The sequence below is a fragment of the Thalassophryne amazonica genome, chromosome 13 (genome assembly GCF_902500255.1).
Source record: "Thalassophryne amazonica chromosome 13, fThaAma1.1, whole genome shotgun sequence".
Classification (NCBI taxonomy): Eukaryota; Metazoa; Chordata; class Actinopteri; order Batrachoidiformes; family Batrachoididae; genus Thalassophryne; species Thalassophryne amazonica.
The window spans coordinates 61,983,432-62,005,457 of record NC_047115.1 but is presented as its reverse complement, the minus strand read 5'-3'; the positions used below and the strand labels follow the sequence as shown (position 1 = coordinate 62,005,457).

Here is a 22,026-nt window from a genome sequence, read left to right as displayed (position 1 = left end):
ATGTTGCCTTATGCTGAAGAGGACATGCCCTTGAAATGGGTGTTTCAACAAGACAGTGACCCCAAGCACACTAGTAAACGAGCAAAATCTTGGTTCTAAACCAACAAAATTAATGCCTCGCAGATGTGAAGAAATCATGAAAAACTGTGGTTATACAACTAAATACTAGTTTAGTGATTCACAGGATTGCTAAAAAAGCAGTTTGAACACAATAGTTTTGAGTTTGTAGCATCAACAGCAGATGCTACTATTATTGTGAACACCCCCTTTTCTACTTTTTTTTTTTTTTCTAATAGCCCAATTTCATAGCCTTAAGAGTGTGCATATCATGAATGCTTGGTCTTGTTGAATTTGTGAGGATCTACTGGTACCTTGTTTCCCATGTAACAATAAGAAATATACTCAAAACCTGGATTAATCTTTTTAGTCACATAGCACTACTATTATTCTGAACACCACTACACTACTGTGTGTGTGTGTGTGTGTATAATATAACACTTATTGAAAAGCTGTTGTGTCCAAGTAAAGTATTTCAGGTCTGATAATACTGTAAAATTACAGCATCTCGACTCATTATTTACTGCAGATGATGGGGGGAGGGATTCTGCTGTAATGACTGTTGTGATGTTTTTTTTTTCTTTTTGCTATCTACATGTGAATCCAGGTGAAAGTGAGTTTTTACCTGCAGTATTTAAATGATTGTTTCCAAACTCAGTCTCTGATTCTGGCAGGTCATCCATCTGTGCTTAATGTGCAGCTGCTGGTAGGAGGAAGGAATGTTTTTCTTTATCTTGTCTCTTATTTATTTATTTTTCCTACACTTGCAACTGCACAAAACCTACCAAGTTCAACCCTGTCAAAGACATTAAAAACTCAAACTCTTACAGCTTTATAACACTGTATGTCTTCCAAAATGGCTGTGACCTTTTGATATGGATATCATCCTGGAATGGTCCATACTGATGATGCTGGCACAAAGCCATGATAATTTTCTTGTAAATGAGAAATGGGCTAATTTTGCACATTTTAACAGATTATGAGAGTAAAGAAGTACTTTGTAAATATTTTGAGAATAAATGTCTTAAAAATGCGTTGGTCAGTTTAATGTTGTCGTCAAGCTGCTGACATTAATTCCTAACAAGTGTGTGTTAGCCTTGAGTTTCAGTGTTATGATGGGAGTGTCTCCAAGAACCTTTCAGCCACTGATTCCTAAACGAAACCTCAGATCAGGTGTGGCAGCTTTCATCTTCCCCACCACCCTAGCATGGTCCAGAGCATAGAAACAAATACCACCACCTTATGATTTCTGCACTCTTGATAAGTTATTCAAAGGACTCATTAAAAGCCAGCTCTGTTTTCTAAGTGACTCAAGAACTTGAGTCTGTGAAATGAGAAGAGTTGAGCATCTCTGATAAATACTTCCCCCTTGTTTTTATTTTTGTTTTTTTTACCTTACGGGCCATGCTTCCAGACACATTGCCACTGCAGAGATAAGTGAATCAAGTTCCACGGTTTCACCATGTTGAGGGTGGCTGAGTCCAGGAAGTAATTCAAACAATTTTAGGCTTAATCCAGGACAACCGCAAACCCAGACAGGCAGAGTCCTCAGTCAGCTTCCCAGCTATCCATAGGGCTGCCTGAACATCAGGGGCCTCATGTAACGTTCAGATGTATGAAAAGTGAAATGACCGTGGAAATGTGCAGTGCATCATGTAAAAATTTTGGCTAGCATATGCACATTTCTGCAGTTATTGTTCCACTGTCGATGTGTAAAGGTGATGCTGGGAACTGTGAATGGTGTGAAAGCCATCAGTGATGTGCACATCAGCAACACACTGATGAACAATTAACACACCCACGCGTTTGTGAGTGTATTTACTTGCAAATGACGCTAATTGGCTCATAAGCCAATTTTGATTATCAAGGCCACTGTGGCTAGAGTTGTACGTAGAAGACGCTGGCCCAGAGTGCAGTACAGTGAGGAGCCAGGCCATTGTCTGTGTCCACACAGGTGCTGACCACGCTGGATGTCCTGGCAACAGGGACATTCCAGCGTGAGCTGGCCAATCGGTCAGCAGTGTGCCAGTCAACCTTGAGCTGAGCCATGCCAGCTGTGTGGAACGCAATCATCTGAATGTCATCCAAGTACATCACATTCCAACATTACAGCGCAATTTGCAGTGAGAGCCGGTTTCCCGAGTGTAATCGGAGCTGTTGAATGCACACACATTGCTATAAAGGTGCCATCACATGATGAATTTGTTTTTGTTAATGGGAAACAATTTAATTCCATCAATGTTCAAATCATATGTGATGCGCAAACGCGTTGGATTGTGAACAGCAGGCCCGGCGCCAGAAAAAAAATATTAAGGGGGCGATGAGTTTATCACAGGGGGCGGGGTCGCTTCCCCGAAAAAAAAGTACACACCGGAGGAGACGTGCCTCTGAGCGTGCGTAATGAATTGGGTGCGCTCCTGGAAAGCTCATGTATTTAGGCTACACCGTTGTAAGAGACTGACTAAGAGTAAAGAGTCATGACAGTATTTTTTTAATTATTATTTGAACGTATAGACCCTCGGTCAAGTGATCTCCTGCATACCACACAGAGCCAGTGTTCTGTCGAGATGAGGTGCGCCAACTTTCGACACTGAGCTGTGACGTACCTTCGTGTTGTCCAATAGGAACGATGCGTCGTGCCAAAACACAGAAGACTCGTGGCAGAAACCACTGATCTGTACAAAATGGATCGGACAAATCCGATTGGTGCAGAAACCACTGATCTGTACAAAATGGATTGGACCAATCGGATTGGTGCAGAAACCACTGATCTGTACAAAATGGATTGGACCAATCCGATTGGTGCAGAAACCACTGATTTGTACAAAATGGATTGGACCAATCCGATTGGTGCAGAAACCACTGATCTGTACAAAACATTAACGTGTGACAGGACTGCTCATTTAGAGAGCAGTTTTCTGAAGAAAAATCATTGGAAATGTTTTTTTGTTGTTACCTCAAAATGTCTGATTACTGTTAAAAAAAAAGTTTAGAACACTTGTAATTAAAATAGCTAAATAAATCAATAAATGGTTCTTTAAAAACCTTTCATCTGTAAATTAAAACCACCTGTTATTTCATATTAGATAATTTCTTGTTTAACATAAGGAACCTCAGACATTTATTTTTAGACAAATAAAAAAACATGGAAACTTGTATATTTTTTATGTCTGCAGATTATATCTCATTTCAACCAGAAAAACAAACACTAAATAAATACAAATGTTTATTATAAATGCAAAAGGAAATAATTTAACAATGACTGCAGTGTTATTGTAAAGTAGGATTTCTGTGACATAAACCTCATGATGAATTTTTTATAGTCATTTAAACTTGTAATTTCGTCAAAATATGTAATTGCCTTTAATGTTATCAGGACAGTCATTTCTAAAATATGAATTTGAGCACAATAAGTGGAGAGCTTCTACTTGTGCAAATGTCTTTTGACTTTGATTCGTGGACATTTTTAATGATCCGTTCATTTATTGTTAAAATATAAAATTAAACAGCTTTTTTAAAAATAATAAAATGGTTGCTGTTCAAAGAGCCTTTTATTTATAAGCAGGTGATGTTCTGCTGGATTCTCGGGACCAGATGAAGATCTCTTCTGTAGTTTTTAACTCTGGTGGTGTTGCTGAAAAGCAGAGATGTTTTCTTTCGACTGGACTTCGCGGTGTTCAGCTCATCAATGGAAGTTTGGTTGTCTGCACAGCAAATGTGCCTGATTGGGACAAATAAAAATATTTCTTTAAATATAAAGAAACACTAAACAGTTTATACATTAAAAAAAGGGGAAAACGGCAAAAAAAAAAAAAAACGATGGAAAAAACGCCCCAAAAAATAAGTTATTTAAAGCTGAGCTTTATTTGGTAAAAATAAAAAAGACTGAACCATTTAAATTAAAAGTGTTCACTCAGATCAACTGTGCTAAAAGGCTACGCTAACGTTAGCCGATCATTAAACCTTCACAGTTCAGTAAACTTCACGTTTTATTTTTACATTATTGTCACCTCAGTAAAGCTGCAGAACTAAACTCCGTTGGGCAAACTGGGACTTCGCATATATCCAAAAAGTGGGAGATTTCGGACTGAGTGGGTTTGCTCCATCACCCCGGCGGCCTGGATCGCTCTGCCCAGTGATGATGCCTGAAGGCCGGCTTCTCCGTGCGGGTTGGCCCGCTGTCGCGGTTCGATCGATATCCCACCAAGACGTCAGTCCTCCCTCGGTCGGTGTCACTCCGAAAAGTAGCTGAAAAAAGCTTCTCCCAGCAGGGTGATGGGAGAATCGTTCTACTGCTGTTTTTTAAAGGTTTTTTTGTGGTTCAGGCAACGCAAATTCAAGATTTTGATCGCTGAACTTTATTCAGGTTGTGGAAACAGCCAGAGTGTGACGTAGTAATCTCCCCTTGCCGCTTCCGAAGCGACGCGTCTGACGTCACGACGCGTTGGAAACGCACCGCCCTCTGCCGCACTGACAAGCGCAACCCTCAACCTATCAAATCGCTTGAACACAGACACACACCATATCTGTTTGTTTTAAAATTAATTACTTTAGTTAATTAATTTGGTTTATTTGTTAAATACGTGATATTATTGAATAACTAATATTTTGCTATATTTTCCAGTATTTCTTTTTCTTTCTTTTTTATTTTTTTGATAACTCTAACATCCGAGGGGGCGAGGTTGATGACGTGAGGGGGCATCGCCCCCAAACGCCCCCTCATGGTGCCGGCTATGGGGAACAGGCAGGCTGGGACAAATAGTTTCTTGGTGGTTAGTTTGTGTAATTGTTCTGAGTGAAAACCAGCATGGGCACATTTTGGCATGTGCGCATTCAGATATGTTTTTTGTTATTATTAATGTTTTCTTTTTCTTGATTATGAAACGAGAGCTTCTTAAAAAGCCCCCAACTATCACTCTGTGTCAGTATTTCTCAAATGCATGTGTTAATGTTGTGAATGTCACACACTGTCGGCCACCGCATACCTAATGTTTTTACTTCAGTACGTGTGCGCTGCTCTGGCCTCAGCATTTACACACGTACTCATTTCTTTTTTGTTTTGATATTGCGGCGAGCTGCGTGGGAGAACAGTGACAGAACCACAGCTTTCGTTGTTTTTGCACGCTGCCTCTACTTTATTTTTTTTACCCACGACAACACAGAGACAATGGCAGAAGTCGTCAAGCACACTACACTCCACACTTATGGTACCAGCAAATAACACAACCAAACTATTTAAATAAATTTGCATATTCAGATGGGGGCGTGGACAGGGATGCATTTGGTAGTTCTGCATATGCGCTCAATTCCATGTTGATTAGGATGTACAAAAGGAGCATGTTTGGATCCATGCGTATGCACACTTTGATACCTCTGAATATTTCTGTGCTTATGCCAGTTTCTGGGTTTTGGCGTACGGCATGTTTCAGTAGGAAATCCATGCAAGTCTTTGTACATGAGACCCCTGGGCTACTTAGTGGTGGCACATCATCACCATTTTTGTGGCAGTGCAAACTCATGTTGGATGTGCATTGTTTACATAATCTGCTATTGTTAATCTGCAAGATGTGCATTCATGATGCGCATTGTTGATGATCTTTGAATAAAATAGACTTTGCATATTTCAGTTTCTAGCCACTGGTCCAGAATTTAAATCACTTTAAAATTTCATTTAGTTTGTCAGCACAGTCTAAACTCCTATACATTGAATAAATACAGTTCAGGAAAAGCTTTTAATATTTTCCTCCATGGACTGTACAAATCAGCTGTGCCTGAGTGAGATTAAAATAGATATGAATCAGTTTTAACAGATTAAGGAAATTCTTATTTTATCAAAGGGATTGATCACTAAGAACTGAAAAATGTATACGAGTGTATACATTCCTTCAAAGTTGCTGCTTTCCAGCATTTGATGTCTTCTTGAGGATATTCTCCATCCATTGTATAAGTGATGTTTGACTGTGATCAGTGCAAAATTAAATGAAATGAATAATGCATATGGGTGTTGTTAATTTTTTTTTTTTTTTTATGAGCAGGGATGAGGAATTGGTGTGCAACATCTGGTGGATAAATGAATTTGTAACTACAGTATGCTCTTGAAATGAACCCTTTAAGGAAAGAAAGAATGAAGCTTTGAACTCTCAGTTGTGTATTTTTCTGCAGCACAGCTTTAGTTTTCTGCTATTTTGTGTGCTGGAGGCGCAAGATTTACATAGGCCAGAATGACTAATTAAACAGTTAATAATGCAAGTTTTAATAAGAAATCTGTTACATGCTGAAAATGTTGTCGTGCTTTTGACTAAGGTCCTCACTTACTAAAATCAGGTGAGCGCTAAATTGCAGGCACAATCCAAACCTGCAGGCATGCCAGAGCTGAGGCCAGAATAAATCCAACATCTGGAATTCAAAGACTGAAGTTTGAGCAGTGCCACAAAGATAGACATAGAACCAACTAAAAAAAAATAACCAAAATACAATAAAAAAACCAAACATGCACCAATTGGCACTTGTGTGGAAGAAGAAATACCTTAAACTTCTATTTTCTTCTTGTTCCTCAATTTGGACAAAACATAATTGTAAGGAACAGTTTGGTGCTGCAGTTCCCGTGCTGTCATTGTCGCAAACCTAACACAAATATGCAACACCAGCTGTAAGGTTAAACTATCAAACCGTTAACTTGGTAACAAACTGACATTTCCCAATTAATACAAATCAGAATTATATGCTTTTAACTGAGCTCAACAGACATAACAGCTATTTGTGAAAAGGAAATCACAGAGACAAGCAAAGCTTACAGAAATATGAACTTCATACCTTTTTCAGAATGCGGTAAAGTTTTACACACATACAGAAAGAAGTTAAAATTTGGGTTATTACTCCAGTATTGCCTTATTCATGTTGGACTAATATTAGCATGGTGACTGATTGTTTTACCATGAGCACAGCAGTGCTATGTCAAGATACAATGGTGATGTCATATTTTTCATATATCCATGCAGTTATTTTCATGAATTCATTTTGTTGATTTTTGATGTAGCTGAGCACAGCAGGGTCTTCTCCTGAGACTGTGGCTCGTCTGTAAAAGTACTGTCTATTGCCAGTTATATTTGCTTTCTCTACCATCCTGGCAAGATATGGCACTCGAGATCTGGAAGGTATAGTTTTCCATAAGTGATCATCCTTTTGGGGCGTTTGTAACCAAGCAACATATCTTTGTTGCCCCAGTGAGGTTTGGACACTGGACTTCTGGCTGTCAAGACTAATGCAAAACTTGGTCAGCTATTGAGTTAACTGGTTTAAATATGAGGAACATAACAGAAATACAGTGCGAGAGGAGGACAGATGGTGTCTTACTGTGTTTATTCCCACGATGATTGATCAGAATCTGGATTGAGCTGATCTTGACATTAGGTTTTCAGACACCAAAACCATTGGGGTTCTAGGGATCAGGCTACCGGTATGTGTCGTACATGCCAATTGGTTATCATTGGGTATGTGGAGCAGACAATACCGTTCTCATAAATAATTTGGGGGGTGGGTGAAGAACATCTTCTTGTGTACCTTACAAAACCTTCTAAAGCAATACTGCACAAAATGTGATTTGTATTTGATTATAAATCAGTTGACAAAGAGATCAAAGAAAGTATCCAGACTTGCAGTCTTGGCTTTGAGCATTAAGCTCAACATACTTGGGCCGTCTGTGGGCAGAATGTTGTCTGGACACATTTCTGTGGAAAAACACGACCAGAAAATGACTAAATAACACTAGTATTTTGAAGACAGTATTCATCAATTTCACAGGCATCCACGGGCATTCAGCAGGGAGCAGCATGCTGCTTTACCTACCTGGATATTTAAAAATAAAATAAGGTAATTGTGTGCATGTGTGTGTGTGTATGTATGTGTATATATATATATATATATATACACTGAACAAAAATATAAACGCAACACTTTGGTTTTGCTCCCACTCCCACACCAGCCCAGGACCTCTACATCCAGCATGTTCACCTCCAAGATCGCCTGAGACCTGCCACTCGATCAGCTGCTGAAACAATCGGTTTGCATAACCAAAGAATTTCTGCACAAACTGTCAGAAACCGTCTCAGGAAAGCTCATCTGCATGCTCGTCGTCCTCATCGGGGTCTCGACCTGACTCCAGTTTGTCGTCGTAACCGACTTGAGTGGGCAAATGCTCACATTCACTGGCGTTTGGCACGTTGGAGAGGTGTTCTCTTCATGGATGAATCCCGGTTCACACTGTCCAGGGCAGATGGCAGACAGCGTGTGTGGCGTCGTGTGGGTGAGCGGTTTTCTGATGTCAATGTTGTGGATCGAGTGGCCCATGGTGACGGTGGGGTTATGGTATGGGCAGGCATCTGTTATGGACGAAGAACACAGGTGCATTTTATTGATGGCATTTTGAATGCACAGAGATACCGTGATGAGATCCTGAGGCCCATTGTTGTGCCATACATCCAAGAACATCAACTCATGTTGCAGCAGGATAATGCACGGCCCCATGTTGCAAGGATCTGTACACAATTCTTGGAAGCTGAAAATGTCCCAGTTCTTGCATGGCCGGCATACTTACCGGACATGTCACCCATTGAGCATGTTTGGGATGCTCTGGACCAGCGTATATGACAGCGTGTACCAGTTCCTGCCAATATCCAGCAACTTTGCACAGCCATTGAAGAGGAGTGGACCAACATTCCACAGGCCACAACTGACAACCTGATCAACTCTATGCGAAGGAGATGTGTTGCACTGCATGAGGCAAATGGTGGTCACACCAGATACTGACTGGTATCCCCCCCCCAATAAAACAAAACTGCACCTTTCAGAGTGGCCTTTTATTGTGGGCAGTCTAAGGCACACCTGTGCACTAATCATGGTGTCTAATCAGCATCTTGATATGGCACACCTGTGAGGTGGGATGGATTATCTCAGCAAAGGAGAAGTGCTCACTATCACAGATTTAGACTGGTTTGTGAACAATATTTGAGGGAAATGGTGATATTGTGTATGTGGAAAAAGTTTTAGATCTTTGAGTTCATCTCATACAAAATGGGAGCAAAACCAAAAGTGTTGCGTTTATATTTTTGTTGAGTGTATATATATATATATATATATATATATATATATATAGTGAGGAAAATAAATATTTGATCACCCTGCGATTTTGCAAGTTCTCCCACTTAGAAATCACGGAGAGGTCTGAAATTTTCATCTTAGGTGCATGTCCACTAGGGTTGCCAACCGTCCCTTGAAAAACGGAATCATCCCTTATTTGGAAATAAAAGTGTGCGTTCCGTATTGACCTGAAACGGGACGCAGTTTGTCCCGTATTTCTGTGAGAATCAAAAGTCTGTAAAATGTCAATGGAATTGACTGGCGCTTTATATGGAAACTTACGGTAAATTTGATCCCAGCCTCTCTCCTGCTCTACACCAATGAGCTGACAGACACGAGTTGACAATACAGAATCACTCTTATCTCATTGGTCGAGGGACATCTGCTCGTAAGAAGATACCGACGTCATGAGCCGACGATGGTCGCTGGATGACAATAACAAATCGGCATGGCTGATATCGATACAGACACCGACACTGGCACTGCAGATATGCCTACGGACAGCAATGTCTGTAACGTCGTTACTACTACTCCTAAAAAAAAACAAAAACAAAAAAGAATGCAAAAATACAGGGAGAATGAGAAAAGGAAAATGGCTGGGTGGAAAAGGTGTGCGACAACAGTATTGTTTACTTTTCAGACTTTATTTTTTGCACTTTTTATTACACTAAATGTGTAAATGTGCACTGTTACATTGTTTTGGATGATGCAAATTTTCTATTGTTTTTTTGATAATTTATACAATTTTAAGTTAAGCAATAGCACTACAGAGATTTATTTTTAAAGAAGACAGAATGCTCATATTGAAATTGTGAGTGAAAATTTATTTTGCACTAAAAAGAAATTGCTAAATAATAATTTGTTTTCCACGTGTTCATATCAGAACAAATGCATGTATGCATCTACCTAAATTCAGGGTCAAGTCAACAGTCAAATGGTTAAAAATCATTTCACACAGACGCTGGGAAGGGTGAAGGCAATGGCCAGTCGGCCGGTCGGCCCTGGCGGTGAGGTGTCCCTTATTTATTTTTCAGAGAGTTGTCAACCCTAATGTCCACTGTCCACTTTGTATGTTAGATGGAAAAGCGCTATATAAATGCAGTCCATTTACCATTTAACATACAAATAAATTATTAAAAAATCATACATTGTGATTTCCGTAATTTTTTTTTTTTTAGATTATGTCTCTCACAGTGGACATGCACCTTAGATGAAAATTTCAGACCCCTCCATGGTTTCTAAGTGGGAGAACTTACAAAATCGCAGGGTTTTCAAATACGTATTTTCCTCACTATATATATATATATATATATATATATATATATATATATATATATATATATATATTCTATTTCTCCCTCATTTTCTTATTTTATTGTACTGTTACAAGTATTATTATTGCTTTGCACATGCTGTTGATGAACATTTTCCTCTACTTGCAGCCATCTTGTATGGTTTTTAAGAGCTGACGTAACGTGAATTTCTCCTCTGTGAGAACAATAAAGTTTTATCTTATCTTATCTAATGGTGAATGTTCAGTGTTTTGTAACTCTGATCAGATGATTTTACAGATTGTATTCTCACTGAAAAGCACAAGACTCAAAGCTGTTTTTGCCAAAAATGAGTTGTTCATTGATGACCAGACAGTCTGTGCAGTTTGTCATCAGGAAGAGTTCCTTCAAGGAGTACGACTGCTCTGTGCAAAACACACAAATCCCACGATGGAGCTCAACAAATCACCGTGGTGGTTCTTTTCAATCAATTACAAGTGTGCAATTACAAGTGTTCAAAAGGAAGTTAGGCTGGAACATTTGCCATAGCTGTGAAGAGGAAGAAGAAGAAGAAAAAAACAAAATCCACATGTTTTAAGTGAGTGAGTGTCAAGCTGTGTAACCTTTCACCGTTTGATGCACATTCTGATGAAAGGGGTCCTGTTTGTCACATTAGTCAGCACATTAAATCAAATCAAATCAGTTTTATTTATATAGCGCCAAATCACAACAAACAGTTGCCCCAAGGCACTTTATATTGTAAGGCAAAGCCATACAATAATTACAGAAAAACCCCAACGGTCAAAACGACCCCCTGTGAGCAAGCACTTGGCAACAGTGGGAAGGAAAAACTCCCTTTTAACAGGAAGAAACCTCCAGCAGAACTAGGGTCAGGGAGGGGCAGTCTTCTGCTGGGACTGGTTGGGGCTGAGGGAGAGAACCAGGAAAAAGACATGCTGTGGAGGGGAGCAGAGATCAATCACTAATGATTAAATGCAGAGTGGTGCATACAGAGCAAAAAGAGAAAGAAACACTCAGTGCATCATGGGAAACCCCCAGCAGTCTAAGTCTATAGCAGCATAACTAAGGGATGGTTTAGGGTCACCTGATCCAGCCCTAACTATAAGCTTTAGCAAAAAGGAAAGTTTTAAGCCTAATCTTAAAAGTAGAGAGGGTGTCTGTCTCCCTGATCTGAATTGGGAGCTGGTTCCACAGGAGAGGAGCCTGAAAGCTGAAGGCTCTGCCTCCCATTCTACTCTTACAAACCCTAGGAACTACAAGTAAGCCTGCAGTCTGAGAGCGAAGTGCTCTATTGGGGTGATATGGTACTATGAGGTCCCTAAGACAAGATGGGAACTGATTATTCAAAACCTTATAAGTAAGAAGAAGAAATTTAAATTCTATTCTAGAATTAACAGGAAGCCAATGAAGAGAGGCCAATATGGATGAGATATGCTCTCTCTTTCTAGTCCCTGTCAGTGCTCTAGCTGCAGCATTTTGAATTAACTGAAGGCTTTTCAGGGAACTTTTAGGACAACCTGATAATAATGAATTACAATAGTCCAGCCTAGAGGAAATAAATGCATGAATTAGTTTTTCAGCATCACTCTGAGACAAGACCTTTGTAATTTTAGAGATATTGCGCAAATGCAAAAAAGCAGTCCTACATATTTGTTTAATATGCGCATTGAATGATATATCCTGATCAAAAATGACTCCAAGATTTCTCACAGTATTACTAGAGGTCAGGGTAATGCCATCCAGAGTAAGGATCTGGTTAGACACCATGTTTCTAAGATTTGTGGGGCCAAGTACAATAACTTCAGTTTTATTTGAGTTTAAAAGCAGGAAATTAGAGGTCATCCATGTCTTTATGTCTGTAAGACAATCCTGCAGTTTAGCTAATCGGTGTGTGTCCTCTGGCTTCATGGATAGATAAAGCTGGGTATCATCTGCGTAACAATGAAAATTTAAGCAATGCTGTCTAATAATACTGCCTAAGGGAAGCATGTATAAAGTGAATAAAATTGGTCCTAGCCCAGAACCTTGTGGAACTCCATAATTAACCTTAGTCTGTGAAGAAGATTCCCCATTTACATGAACAAATTGTAATCTATTAGATAAATATGATTCAAACCACCGCAGCGCAGTGCCTTAATACCTATGGCATGCTCTAATCTCTGTAATAAAATTTTATGGTCAACAGTATCAAAAGCAGCACTGAGGTCTAACAGAACAAGCACTGCCTGAGGCCATAAAAACATCATTTGTAACCTTCACTAATGCTGTTTCTGTACTATGAGGAATTCTAAAACCTGACTGAAACTCTTCAAATAGACCATTCCTCTGCAGATGATCAGTTAGCTGTTTTACAACTACCCTTTCAAGAATTTCTGAGAGAAAAGTAAGGTTGGAGATTGGCCTATAATTAGCTAAGATAGCTGGGTCAAGTGATGGCTTTTTAAGTAATGGTTTAATTACTGTCACCTTAAAAGCCTGTGGTACATAGCCAACTAATAAAGATAGATTGATCATATTTAAGATCGAAGCATTAATTAATGGTAGGGCTTCCTTGAGCAGCCTGGTAGGAATGGGGTCTAATAGACATGTTGATGGTTTGGAGGAAGTAACTAATGAAAATAACTCAGACAGAACAATCGGAGAGAAAGAGTCTAACCAAATACCGGCATCACTGAAAGTGTTGGGGAAAGTGTAATGCACGGACCCACAACAGGGAGCGCAAATGAACGGTCAATAGATAATCCAATAAATACAATTTATTGTGGCAAATGTGCACAACAGGTCGAATACTGCTTTTAGACAGTCAATTACAAAATACAACAGGTGACGTGTGGGCAGGCCCGAGGGTAGGAGACGCCTATCCAGAGAAGAGCCGGGGCCCACAAGGTTCCGCCGCCAACGAAGACCTGCAGTACACTGAAGCCGCCAAGTCCCGAGTCCCCAGGTGGCCTCTGCTTCAGCTGTCAGATCCGGTACTGCTGGCAGGAACAAAAACAGGTTAATGGTGGGTGTGTGGACACCCAGTAAGCAGTCAGCAACTCACAATGTTTATCCACTTGGAGGGAACACCTCCACCTCCAACTCTGGAACAAGTTAACGGCAGAGCCTGAACTACTACTTATCGTAAGTGGAATGAGAAGTGAAGATCGTCACTCCCCCACCGTCCACAAACCCAGCTCCAGCTGCGAGTAGAGTTCCAGGTACTCCTGCAAAAGGTTCAGAACAAACAAGGTATGTGCGTTCGGCACAGAAAAACGGCTGAGAGAATTACCTGAGTGGTAAACTGATATCTCGGCAGAGATGTGGTGTCTCCTCCAGGCTTTTATAGTGATGATGATGGTGATTGCTGACAGCTGTCAGTCCTGGCTCCTGGGTAGTAACTGCGCCCTCTGGGGCCTGAAACCCGACTACAGGCAGGGCGCCCTCTGGCGTAGGCCAGCAGTACCTCCTCTTTGGGCGGCCCACACAACAGAAAGCAGCCAAAGATAACGATATGTCTTTGGGATGGTTATGAGTAATTTTTTCTCTAATAGTTAAAATTTTATTAGCAAAGAAAGTCATGAAGTCATTACTAGTTAAAGTTAAAGGAATACTCGGCTCAATAGAGCTCTGACTCTTTGTCAGCCTGGCTACAGTGCTGAAAAGAAACCTGGGGTTGTTCTTATTTTCTTCAATTAGTGATGAGTAGTAAGATGTCCTAGCTTTACGGAGGGCTTTTTATAGAGCAACAGACTCTTTTTCCAGGCTAAGTGAAGATCTTCTAAATTAGTGAGACGCCATTTCCTCTCCAACTTACGGGTTATCTGCTTTAAGCTGCGAGTTTGTGAGTTATACCACGGAGTCAGGCACTTCTGATTTAAGGCTCTCTTTTTCAGAGGAGCTACAGCATCCAAAGTTGTCTTCAATGAGGATGTAAAACTATTGACGAGATACTCTATCTCACTCACAGAGTTTAGGTAGCTACTCTGCACTGTGTTGGTATATGGCATTAGAGAACATAAAGAAGGAATCATATCCTTAAACCTAGTTACAACGCTTTCTGAAAGACTTCTAGTGTAATGAAACTTATTCCCCACTGCTGGGTAGTCCATCAGAGTAAATGTAAATGTTATTAAGAAATGATCAGACAGAAGGGAGTTTTCAGGGAATACTGTTAAATCTTCAATTTCCATACCATAAGTCAGAACAAGATCTAAGATATGATTAAAGTGGTGGGTGGACTCATTTACATTTTGAGCAAAACCAATTGAGTCTAATAATAGATTAAATGCAGTGCTGAGGCTGTCATTCTCAGCATCTGTGTGGATGTTAAAATCGCCCACTATAATTATCTTATCTGAGCTAAGCACTAAGTCAGACAAAAGGTCTGAAAATTCACAGAGAAACTCACAGTAACGACCAGGTGGACGATAGATAACAACAAATAAAACTGGTTTTTGGGACTTCCAATTTGGATGGACAAGACTAAGAGTCAAGCTTTCAAATGAATTAAAGCTCTGTCTGGGTTTTGGATTAATTAATAAGCTGGAATGGAAGATTGCTGCTAATCCTCCGCCTCGGCCCGTGCTACGAGCGTTCTGGCAGTTAGTGTGACTCGGGGGTGTTGACTCATTTAAACTAACATATTCATCCTGCTGTAACCAGGTTTCTGTAAGGCAGAATAAATCAATATGATGATCAGTTATTATATCATTTACTAACAGGGACTTAGAAGAGAGACCTAATGTTTAATAGACCACATTTAACTGTTTTAGTCTGTGGTGCAGTTGAAGGTGCTATATTATTTTTTCTTTTTGAATTTTTATGCTTAAATAGATTTTTACTGGTTATTGGTGGTCTGGGAGCAGGCACCGTCTCTACGGGGATGGGGTAATGAGGGGATGGCAGGGGGAGAGAAGCTGCAGAGAGGTGTGTAAGACTACAGCTCTGCTTCCTGGTCCCAACCCTGGATAGTCACGGTTTGGAGGATTTAAGAAAATTGGCCAGATTTCTAGAAATGAGAGCTGCTCCATCCAAAGTGGGATGGATGCCGTCTCTCCTAACAAGACCAGGTTTTCCCCAGAAGCTTTGCCAATTATCTATGAAGCCCACCTCATTTTTTGGACACCACTCAGACAGCCAGCAATTCAGGGAGAACATGCGGCTACTCGGCACTCCCGGTCCGATTGGGGAGGGGCCCAGAGAAAACTACAGAGTCCGACATTGTTTTTGCAAAGTTACACACCAATTCAATGTTCATTTTAGTGACCTCCGATTGGCGTAACCGGGTGTCATTACTGCCGACGTGAATTACAATCTTACCAAATTTACGCTTAGCCTTAGCCAGCAGTTTCAAATTTCCTTCAATGTCGCCTGCTCTGGCCCCCGGAAGACAATTGACTATGGTTGCTGGTGTCGCTAACTTCACATTTCTCAAAACAGAGTCGCCAATAACCAGAGTTTGATCCTCAGCGGGTGTGTTGCCGAGTGGGGAAAACGGTTAGAAATGTGAACGGGTTGGCGGTGTACACGGGGCTTCTGTTTAGGGCTACGCTTCCTCCTCACAGTCACCCAGTCGGCCTGCTTTCCCGGCTGCTCGGGATCTGCTGGAAGGGAACTAACGGCGGCTAAGCTACCTTGGTCCGCACCGACTACAGGGGCCTGGCTAGCTGTAGAATTTTCCACGGTGCGGAGCCAAGTCTCCAATTCGCCCAGCCATTAATACCAGATGTCTTAATAACAGGTAGAAAAGTTCAGCTCAGACAAATATTACCTTGTAAAGCACTTCCTCAAGAGGTTTAATATACCGTGCATTTGGAAAGTATTCACAGCGCTTCACTTTTTTCACATTTTATGTTGCAGCTTCATTCCAAAATGGATGAAATTAATTTTTTCTCTCAAAATTCTACACACAATACCCCATAGTGACAATGGGCCTCATGTATCAAAGTTGCACACTTGTGGAGTAAATTTACAGTGTAAATTTGAAGTACACCAAAGTTGCCGTGACATGTATCAAGCAGTGCGCACCTGCCCATTTCCAGCGTACGCCTGACGTGACCTTGATAAATGCGGCAGGTGAAAACAATCGTAATTATAATAAACACTCCCATAAATATTCAAACTCTGCTTCAGACACACCCTCATTTTACGACATGGAAGCCAGGAAGACGGCAAAGAAAAAGAACTCCACCAATCACCACGCGTGCCAATAGAGCGTCAAACGCGGCCGTCGTATCAAAGTGGTCCCTAGTTTATCATGGGAGTTACGTTCTAAAAATAGCTCGTAATACGCGAAACTGCGACGTAGCCAGCATTATTTTTTACAATTATTATAGACGTTTCAAAACTGTAAAACCCCTCACTACACAGCTTATACACTTTCTCAATCAGGCAGGAACATTTTCTCGCTTTTCTCTCATGTGGAAACACTCTCAAAGTTCAAACCTTAGTAGAAAAATAAGACCAAACTGTTTTTAGGCCCAAACATTTGTTTGAGAAATAAAAATAGAACATTTTCCTATAAATAATTATGATGGCTTTTAGAACTAACGAATTTAATTTTAACGATCAACATACGAGGTTGGACACATAAGAAATTATTAATAGTGACTGACCAGTATTTCACAGATCGGGCCTCTTCGTCCTGACGCCGGGCCTTTTTCCACTCACACCTGGCTGCAGGTGTCTGTTTCCGAGTGACAAACACAGTTATGAGTACTTGTTGGAGCTCTTTTTTCTTCTGGGCGAGAAGATTCTTATAAACAGACACGCAGAACACAGAACACTGTAAAAAAAAAAAAAAAAGCATGCAAAATTGGACTAAAAACGCCGCGAAACGGCGAGGCCGCGAAAGGTGAACCGCGTTATAGCGAGGGACCACTGTATTCTCTTTTCACATGTCAATAATTCTTGACGTGGATATTTGCTCGCTCAATTAATAAGACACGCCTAATTTTTCAGATTTCTTTATTCTTAAAATGTATTTCATTTATTTTATTGTGACAAACGAATGGAGAAGACAAAACCTGATTGCAGCACGAGTGAAGGGAATGACAACACTACAATTGTAATTATCAATTTATTGTCTAAAACGATCACACCACATAAAGTTAAGCTCAGCGCTGCTCTGGCTCCAGGCTCTGGAGAAAAAGGTGAGCAGCGCTTTCTTTGCAGTCAGTGCTGTGGCCACGGATCGTGCTCGATAGACCAGAAATCCTGCAAAAGCGGGATTTGTATTGATTATTATGTAGTATAATCAGGAAAGTGTTATTTATATAACATATGCATTGATTTGTATAATGGCACTGTTTATCATGTTGATCAGTTTCATTTGCATGTGGATTCTAGTGCTTTTTTCATTTTGGTGTATAATTTACGCCACCTCTCGACCTGGTGTATATTTTCAGCGCAGCGTACGCCAACGACCACATTGATAAATGCCAAGTAGCGCAGCCGTTTTGGCGTACACCCCACATACGCTCAAATATCGCCGTACGCACGTTGATACATGAGGCCCATTGTGAAAAACATTGTTTGTTTCTTTGTTTTGTTTTTTTGTTTTTTGCAAATTTATTAAAAATTAAAAACAAACAAACAAACAAAAAAAACCTGTAAGAAATCTCATGTACGTAAGTATTCACAGCCTTTGCCATGAAGCTCAAAATTGAGCTCAGGTGCATCCTGTTTCCACTGATCATCCTTGAGATGTTTCTACAGCTAAATTGGGAGTCCACTTGGGGTAAATTCAGTTGATTGGACATGACTTGGAAAGGCACATACCTGTCTACATGTAAGGTTCCACAAGTGACAGTGCATGTCAGAGCACAAACCAAGCATGAAGTCAAAGGAATTGTCTGTAGACATCTGAGATAGGATTGCCTCTATGCACCAATCTGAGGAAGGGTACAGAAACATTTCTGCTGCTTTGAAGGTCCCAATGATCACAGTGGCCTCCATTATCTGTAAATGGAAGAAGGTCGGATCCACCAGGACTTGTATTATATATTATAAATCTATTGATTATTTTAGGCAAATTTCATATGCATAGATATAACTTTTCAAACCAAAACCCAGTTTTAATGTCTTTTGTAAATATTTTGCTGATTACTTGAAAACTATTAAATTTTGTAATAGCAAAAATGCTGTTAAAACTGTGAATAAATGTGTCACCTGCAATGTAATCATGTGTGATTCTGCAGTCTGTGCTTTTGATGTATTATTATTATTATTATTATTTTTTTTATATTGTCACAAAGATCACAGCATCATCTGCAAAGTCAAGGTCAGTCAACCTTTCCTCACCAAAGCCGTTACTGTACCTTAATGTAACTCTCAACTCTAATCTATATAAGTTAAGATATTTTGCATTTACTGGTTTCCCCGTTATCAGTGGATCTAAAGATAATTTACGACCGAAAGATTAGATTTGCGGCTTTGTCTCCTAGCAACATGACGCCTTTCCAGGCGTGCTGCACTGCGACAACAGAAGAGTTCACCAAATGCACCATCATATCTATTGTCCTGTCTGAGACTGGATTGTTTTAGGACTTGGTGAGCATTTGATCAACGTAACGAGTTTACCTTATTTTTCTTAAGTGTGACGGCGTTTTTTTTTTTTTTTTTTTTTTTTTTTTAGAAACATGCGAGTAGTTTCCGAAGCTTCGGTGATTTCATTGACGATTGAAAATACTTACGTTTTACAGAACTTCCTTAATTCAGTCGACTGGAGAGGTTGCGTATATATGTAATATATAAAGATATTACAAAGTATCTTCAAATTATAGGCTAAAGTAAGTGGCTGGTACTCAGAATTCCGAGCTTTTGAGGAGCACGTGAAGGCAGCACATCATGTTTCGCATTAGCTGTGGCTGCAGCCGGCAGGAAGCATCAGTATCGTAAAACAATTTACATCAGGGAGGAATTGTGACTGGAGGTGAGTGTATGGACTTTATCTTCACTTTTGAATTGTGCTGACTGGTGGTTGAGCTTTTTAATGAGGCGTAAAAACATCTTTATGCTGGTCTTGAACCAGCTGGAGGACAGATTCGGCCTGTGCTAGCAGACAGCCAGGTCCATAAATATTTGGACAGTGACAGTTTTTACATTTTGCCTCTGAGTTTAAAATGAATCAGTCAAGATGTGTTTGTTGTGTAGAATTTCAGCTTAAATTATAGGGGGTTAACAAAAATGACCCATTTTTATATTTAGCACAAACAGTTTAAATGTTTGCATTATTTTAAATATAAATCATTACTTACACAGCCAGCTTTCTTTAGATGGGTCAGGGGATGGATACATGAGTATCACTGAATCAACCATTAAGAAATACAAACAGTATAATGCTGTATGCTGAATGTGCGATGAGTTGGCCGTTCTCAGCTACTGAGTGACCCTACAAGAAGCAGCTAAGTGAGGGAAGCTACCAAGAATCTGTCAACCCTGAAGTAGTTCTTTACTTCTTTTGTGTGTTACCTCAACAGTCATGATGGAGTGGCATAGAGAAGGATTTTTATTTTATTTTTTTAAATGACAAGAAATTTTAGTTATGGTTTTCCAGAAGGCATATGCAAGAATCAAACCATTTTTGTACACCGTCCCTCTGTTTTCAAATGCCATAAGTAATAGGAAAAAACTAACATAATTCTAAGCTTAAAGGTTAAATCAACACCTTTACAGACAGTTTTCTTTAGCTGTCAGGGGATATACATGAACATTTTCCAAGTCACTGAAGTCTTGGACTTCATTTACATCAAACATTATGAAGTACAGGCTGTATGGTAAATCTGCCTGGAGTATGCAGTTCTCAAATACTGAGTGACCATGCAAGAAAACTCATGAGGGGAGTCATAAAGCACCCGTGACAAGTCTGAAGATGGTATAGGCGTCTTTGGCTGGAACTGGAGAAATTCTGTATGGTGCAATTTGTGTCTGTTGCATGACAACTTCATGGCAGAGTCGAACACAAAAGTTTTTTTCCAAACGATGTGAAATTCAACTCCAGTTTGCCAGAAGGCACATGGGAGATTCAAGTCTAGATGTGATCTATTTTCTTGTATGAAAGTCTGTCTGTGCTCTACTCCACTGTGAAGCTGTGAGTGGTGATGCAACCGACAAGTTGCACTGTGCACAATTTCTCCAATCACAGCCACAGAAGCTCATAACACCTACAGAGTTGGTGGCTTGCACGGTCACTCAATTTTTGATAACTGCGTCCTCCAGACAGATTTACCATAGGCTACTGTTTGAATTCTGTAAAAATTGATGTAAATGAAATTTAAGACCTATTCAGTGACTTAAAAATGTTCATGTATCCATTCTCTGACTTGTCTAAAGAAAATCTTCTGTAAAAGTGATGATGTAGTTATGTTTAACTTTTATATTTTTTATTTCTCTCAAGTTGTAGAGTTTTTGCTGGTTTTAAAAGGCATCATTTTCAAAATTTTAATATAAAGAAGACTGAATTGTTATTTTTGTTTAATTTGACATTCAAAATTCAGACAGCTCAAGGGTTGACAAACCTTTAAGTACCACTGTTTTAAAAATGTATGTATTTATTTATTTGTTTGAAGTAAAACAACAAAGGAATTAGTCACGGATACTAGTGGTATAAAAGAGAAGGAAAAACTTTCAAAAGCTACTTTAAAATGGATGCAGACTTCCCTAATCATGGTAGTGGGGCAGTGATTTTTTTTTTCTTCTCTTCCCCATCCTTCTACCACCACCAGCTTTTAAGTTGGAATATACACTGAACAAAAATATAAATGCAACACTTTTGTTTTGGCTCCCATTTTTCATGTGCTGTACTCAAGATCTAAAACATTTTCTATATACACAAAATAATTATTTTTCTCAAATATTGTTCACAAATCTGACTAATTCTGTGTTAGTGAGCACTTCTCCTTTACTGAGCTAATCCATCCCACCTCACAGGTGTGGCATATCAACAATACTGATTAGACAGCATGATTATTGCACAGGTGTGCCTTAGGCGGGCCACAATAATAGGCCACTCTGAAATGTGCAGTTTTGCTTTATTGGGGGGGGGGGGGGGGGTTCTGGGTGAGTCAGAAAACTAGTCAGTATCTGGTGTGACCACCATTTGCCTCACACAGTGCAACACATCTCCTTCACATAGTTAATCAGCAGCCAGACGCCATTGAATGTGGGCATTTACCCACTCAAGTCGGTTACGACGATGAACTGCATTCAAGTGGAGACCCCGATTAGGATGACGAGCATGCAGATGAGCTTCCCTGAGACAGTTTCTGACAGTTTGTGCAGAAATTCTTTGGTTTTGCAAAGTGATTTTTGCAGCAGCCTTTCTGGGTGCCTGGTTTCAGACCATCTTGGAGGTGAACATGCTGGATGTGGAGGTCCTGGACTGGTGTGGTTACACATGGTGGTTGTGAGGCTGGTTGGATGTACTGCCAAATTCTCTGAAACGCCTTTGGATACGGCTTATGGTAAAGAAATGAACATTCAAATCACGGGCAACAGCTCTGGTGGACATTTCTGCAGTCAGCATGGAAATTGCATGCTTCCTCAAAACTTGTGACATCTG

General features: G+C 40.0%; 1 protein-coding gene and 1 long non-coding RNA gene across 4 annotated transcripts in view; both read left to right on the top strand.

Moving 5' to 3' along the window:
- Nucleotides 1–498: 498 nt before the first annotated feature.
- LOC117523569 lies at nucleotides 499–7,461 on the top strand. Its single transcript, XR_004564545.1, has 3 exons — nucleotides 499–1,230; nucleotides 3,342–3,348; nucleotides 7,452–7,461. It is a non-coding gene; the product is annotated as an uncharacterized LOC117523569 (long non-coding RNA).
- Nucleotides 7,462–18,928: 11,467 nt separating this feature from the next.
- kiaa1841 (KIAA1841 ortholog) overlaps nucleotides 18,929–22,026 on the top strand; it is a 28,818-nt gene continuing 25,720 nt past the window's right edge. For 2 of the 3 annotated variants that reach the window (XM_034185143.1, XM_034185141.1), the window contains exon 1: nucleotides 18,929–19,016. The gene's annotated coding sequence lies outside the window, so the exon portion shown is untranslated. Of the gene's footprint in view, nucleotides 19,017–19,297; nucleotides 19,375–22,026 lie in introns of those variants that run through there. The other variant, XM_034185142.1, reaches the window with a different exon arrangement.